We start from the raw sequence: 5,678 nt of genomic DNA, 5'->3' as shown, positions 1-5,678 counted from the left end.
CCCTCTCCCTCTCCCTCTCCCTCTCTCTCTTTGTTTCTGTCTTGTCTCTCTGTCCCTATCTCTCTCTTGTGTTCAACTAGTCAATAGTTGTGATGTCAACACTAGAGAAAACTAGACACTTTTAAGGGTGTGTGTGTGCCAAATATATTACAATAATTACTTACAAAATATTTGTAACTTGGAGGGGGGAGTGGGAAGACAGAAATGAAGCCACAAGCCTTGTCTACTTTATGCCGCCGTTGCCTTTGAAGAGCAATGAATGCTTTTGACCTTAGGCCTGCATGCACACAACCATTCCTGGACTGTTTGTGATGCCTGCCATTGGTGTTCTGCAGACTTTTAAAAGCCTGTCTGCTAGATACATCCCCAAAGCCCACTCCTTCTGCCTTCATTTCTCATCGCAGACTGTACTCTCTGCCCATGCTAAACTCAGCTCGAGAGCTTGTATAGTCACAAAATCCAAAGCCACACGGGGACAGACTCTTTTTCAACAATAAAATTTATTCTGGAAACAGACCTCACATTGATGGTTTACTTGCTTGGGCAGGGGTGGAGTCCTAAGCAACCTGTTTTGGCTTTGTTCATAAAGATCTTATTTAATAGCTCTTATGCAAAAACACTTAGCTCTTCTGTGGACGTGATGTGCTGTAAGGATTTGGATCATAATAGAAATCACCTCTGTAGGTTATTAATGAGAAAGGGCTTTCAAAGGGACAGTATTTCTGTTCCCTTCTGCATTACCGTCACTTTGAAGTTAACTTATAAGCAGCATGGATATCAGTAACAGAGCAGAAATTCGAACAGTAGGGAGGACTGTAAGCCACTTCAGCCATTCCCAAACATGTATAGGGTTTTTTCTTCTGCTTACAAGTTCAACCCAGCAAATATTTATATGTCATGCACTTTGGACTATATTAGGGACACAGACATAGAGAGAATTCATTGATGTTTTTATAAAGCATTTTGTTCTAGTTAGAGTTTCTATTGCTGTGATGAGAAATCATGATCAAACCAAGTTGGGATGAAAAGGGTTTATTTGGCTTACATTTCATAAAGCTATCATTTTTGGAAGTTGGGATAGGAACACAAACAGGGCAGGATCCTGGATGCAGGAGCTGATGCAGAGGCCATGGAGGGGTGCTGCTTACTGGCTTGCTCTCCATGGCTTGCTCAGCTTGCTTTCCTATAGAACCCAGGACCACCAGACCAGGGATGGCACCACCCACAAAAACTGAGCCCTCATACATCAACCACTAATTAAGAAAATGTCCTTACATGCTTGCATGCAGCCTGATCCTATGAAGTGTCTGAGTGTGTGTGTGCATGTGTGTTTGAGTAGGTCTTAAAAAAGAATAAGAACTCCAAAGATAGGCAAGGGAACTGTATAGTAACAACAATGGTAACAAGGATTAGAAAGAGTCTCTTCATGCAGGAAATACAGTTGACACTTTTTATGGATTTCTTGTGTAAATTCACCTATTGGGTGATGATTACTTGTGAATCACAATTAGTGCTTGAGATAAATTTTCCCCATCACATACATATGTGTAGAGAGGCAAAAAGGTTCAATGCCTTCCCTCCACCCCATGTGCATGTTCAATATTAAGGCCAAATGAGGCAAAAATCTGCCTTCTTCTCTTTTCCTCTTATAGATGTCATTTCTGTGGTCTGTTTTATGCTCCTTGCTCTCTTGCATTTCTGTGGTTTTGTTGATGGTGAGACTGTTAGCATGCCCACAGGCACCATGATGTAGTATTTTCTGATGACTCTAAGCATGAGAAAGTCATGTGGGTGTAACTTATGAAAAAAAAAACATGCATTAGACAAATTTTGTTCAGGTGTGAGGTCTAGTGTTGTCTGTCAGTGATAAGTTCAGTATTAATGAAGCACACACATATATCAAATAAGATGTCTTTAAGCAGGTGTACACATGGGCCTGGGTGTGTGTGTGTGGGGGGGGTGGGCAATCTAGTAGAAGAGTGCTTGTCTGGTAAATGGGAAGCCCCAGCTTCCATCTCTTAACTACACAAGAAAAACCAGGAACACCTAAGACACTGATTGATTCATGAAAACATGGCCAGGAGGTCACAGGGACCTAAACCTGTTTCCTCTGGGAGAGATTGTTTCAGTGCTCTTGAGTGTTTGCAGTGCCTCTATAGAAAGGCACTAGTGGGAATCTACTGAAAAGCTTTGGAAGCAGTGACATCTTCTGAAGCTGGTGACACCCTGCTCGCCCTTCACCAAACCAACCAGTCGTTAATGTCTATGCTGACAAGACAGTGTAAAGTTGAGTGTGTGCACTTAGGAAAGCGCAGCCAGCAAACCCAGGATTGTTAGTTTTTTGATTGCCTTATTTTGTGATTCATTTAAATGTTTCTTGAATTATATTTATTAGTGATTTTTAAATTCAACTGTTAAGGTCTAGGCTTACTGTTGTGGTGTCTGTTTCAACTGAGTACTTCACCGGGGACTTTATATATTTGCAGTGTGTAACTAGGAGAAATTCTGATTTACTCTTCATAGTTGTTTAAACGTGGATTTTCCCTGCTTCTCTCTATCTGGCATGTAATAGAAGTCTGTTTGACCTCACTGCACATATCCAAACCAGCTTTGTAAGGTAGATGTGACAAGGGATGGAGGTTAAGGGATACCTTTGGACTATTTTTAATCTATGACATCACCTGAGACCCATGCCCTCCTTACAGCTAGGATGCTAAGGAGATATAGAGCCTATCACCCTTGCACAGCCTGCTGCTTTCCAGCAAGAAATACCTTTCCCAGAATTCATCTTCGCCCATTCCTTTCTATAGCATTTATGGAACTGCATCATAAGCCATTTCCATTAGAAATTCTGAGTTGAGTGAGAGAAAATTATTTCCTGGGATACCCATCCACTCATTGGAATAATCAGAAACAGAACAAATTATACTTTAATAAATTCTCTCATGTGAGAAGAGTTTACTCATTCATTCGTCTGTTCATTTGTTCATTCGTTCATTCATTTTCTTCTGTTCCTTGGCCAGACTGACACCTGGTAACAAATTATAATAATTTAAAGAAAAAAATTTATCCAGATCTCCATGGAGACAGATCCTGTTCTCGTCTCCATGGCAATATCTAGTTTTAAGGACTCAGATTAATTTTACAAATTTGTAATTTTAATTGTTTTTCTTTCTTGCCTCAGCCACAGAGTAAAGACCTTGAGAGTTACACTTTCCCAGAGAGAGAGAGAGAGAGAGAGAGAGAGAGAGAGAGAGAGAGAAAGAGAGAAAAAGAAGCAGGGGGAGTTAAATGTGATCATTGTGGGGGCAGGGAACTTCATTGTTTTAATGATTTTTTTACGAAAGCTAATTTGGACATGGATAGTAAACCAGAGGTAAAGGGGAAATTGATATTTCTGTGAGACTCTCAGATCTTTGTACAGCTGTGCTACCCAGGCAGGGGGTGCATGTGCTTTAGGGCCTTCCTTTGGAGATGAGGGCCATTCCAAGGCACAGGCCTATCTTTGTGTCCTTAAGTAGAAAACAGATAATCTGATATGTTACTCTTATTGTGTCCTTGTGGGTGCTGACTAAAGTATTCAGAGTCCTCACTTCTCTGAGGTCCAAACTACAGTTATGTAAAGCTCTACTGGCCAGCAGTCTTCCCTGCCCCCTCCCCACCTCCACCCCCAACTGCATCTCCATTACAGCCTAGGATTAAAAAGAGAGAGAAAAGCCCTGCCTAACCATGTGTTCCAGCTTGTATGCCGCTGAAATTCATGAGAGCTTCCTCTTCTTTTATTTTTCATGCCTTCAACTTTAACATAGCAACTTAAGAGAAATCGTATTAACCTTTTACTGCACCTTTGGAAAAGACTCAGTTATTTGATCTCCACACATGAAGCATATAGTTTGAATTCAAGACAGGAAGCATTAAAAGGGGCTTTTTTGGGGGGGTCACTGCAACAGAGTGAGAAGACCAGGCCCTGGGATATGGGATAAGAACTCAGTGAGAGAGGTGAATACATGGTTATCACATAAGTGAAAAGGTTAACACCGTTTGAGGCATTCACTGGAGAAGACTAATTGGATGTGGGTTTAAGCCAATACAAAGTCTTCATTAGCCAGCCAGTTACTACACTGGGAGTTCGGAACCCAAAGTGCAGTCTGAACCCTTTTGTATGGTGAGCTTTTAAGTACAAAAACCACATCCTAGGTTGGCACATCTCAGTCGACAAGAACAGCTAGCCAGAAGCGAAAGCACAGAAGTCTAAAAGCAAGCTTAGTACATTTGAAGCTTTCCCAGAACCGTGGACTTGAATGGATCAGGTCTTAGTTCCATTTTGGCAGGGGTTGCTTCCTATGCGCTACCAAGACCTGACTTGAACTTCCATCATGGCTTCAGTTGTGCTAAGGTCTGGAGACCTGTTCCAGAAGGAGCAAGTAGAGATGAGATAGCTGGAAACCCAAAAGACACAGAGTGCTAGAGCTCTCTGGTGGTTTGACTATGAATGGTCCCTATACACATATATATTTGAGTATTTAGGTCTAAGAACTGTTTGGAAAGGACTAGGAAGTATGGGTTTGTTGAAAAAGGGGGTGTCACTGGGTTTTAAGGTTTCAAAAGCCCACACCAGGCCCAGTATACTCTCTTTGCTGCATGCTTATGGATAAGATGTAAGTTCTTAGCTATACTGCTTCAGTGCCAGGCCTGCCTGTCTACTGCCATGTTTCCTGCCATGATGGTCATGGACTCACCCTTAATGAAATGCTTGCTTTTTCTTCTTGTACTGGCTAGTTTTGTGTCAACTTGACACAGCTGGAGTTACCACAGAGAAAGGAGCTTCAGTTGAGGAAATGCCTCCATGATATCCAGCTGTAAGGCATTTTCTCTATTAGTGATCAAGGGGTCCCACCCCCACCTTGTGGGTGGGACCATCTCTGGGCTGGTAGTCTTGGTTCTATAAGAGAGCAGGCTGAGCAAGCCAGGGGAAGCAGGCCAGTAAAGAACATCCCTCCATGGCCTCTGCATCAGCTCCTGCTCCCTGACCTGTTTGAGTTCCAGTTCTGACTTCCTTTGGTGATGAACAGCAGTATGGAATTGTAAGCTGAATAAACCCTTTCCTCCCTAACTTGCTTCTTGATCATGATGTTTGTGCAGGAATAGAAACCCTGACTAAGACAAATTGGTACCAGCAGAGTGGGGTATTACTGTGACAACCTGACCATGTTGTGGGGAGGACTGTGGAAGAACTTTGGAACTTTGGGCTTGAAGATCCATTNGTTGTTAAGAGCTCTGTCAGATGTTGTGTAGGAGCTTGGAAGATAATGTTGAGAACAGTGCAGAAGATGGAGGNCTGGTTTGTGAAATTTCAGAGGGAAAATTCAAGACTCTTTTCAGGGCCATTGCTGTTTTGATTGTGAAGATTCTGTGGTTCTGGTTAGCTGGGGCTGAAGAATCAGCTGTGATTAACAAGATACCAGAAATTCTAAAACAAAAACTTGGCATTACTGGGACTATTGATGCTGGTTAGCTGGAGCTAAGAAATTAGCAGTGATTAAGAAGAGACCAGCATTATTGAGGTGACATCTTCTGGAAAGTGCTTTCTGAAAGCACAAAGAGGCTGTGCTCCAGAGATAGCCAAGGTTGTACTCCTACTGCAGCGGGACTTGGTAATATGTAAGGGTCACCCAGGT

At 42.3% G+C, this 5,678-nt stretch overlaps 1 protein-coding gene across 2 annotated transcripts in view; it reads left to right on the top strand.

The window, feature by feature from the left end:
* Positions 1-5,678, top strand: part of C19H9orf135 (chromosome 19 C9orf135 homolog) — a 97,696-nt gene that overhangs the window by 1,233 nt on the left and 90,785 nt on the right. The window lies entirely within an intron of this gene.

The sequence above is a fragment of the Mus caroli genome, chromosome 19 (genome assembly GCF_900094665.2).
Source record: "Mus caroli chromosome 19, CAROLI_EIJ_v1.1, whole genome shotgun sequence".
Classification (NCBI taxonomy): Eukaryota; Metazoa; Chordata; class Mammalia; order Rodentia; family Muridae; genus Mus; species Mus caroli.
Note: the sequence above shows the minus strand (reverse complement) of the source record. Positions and strands in the feature narration are given on the sequence as shown.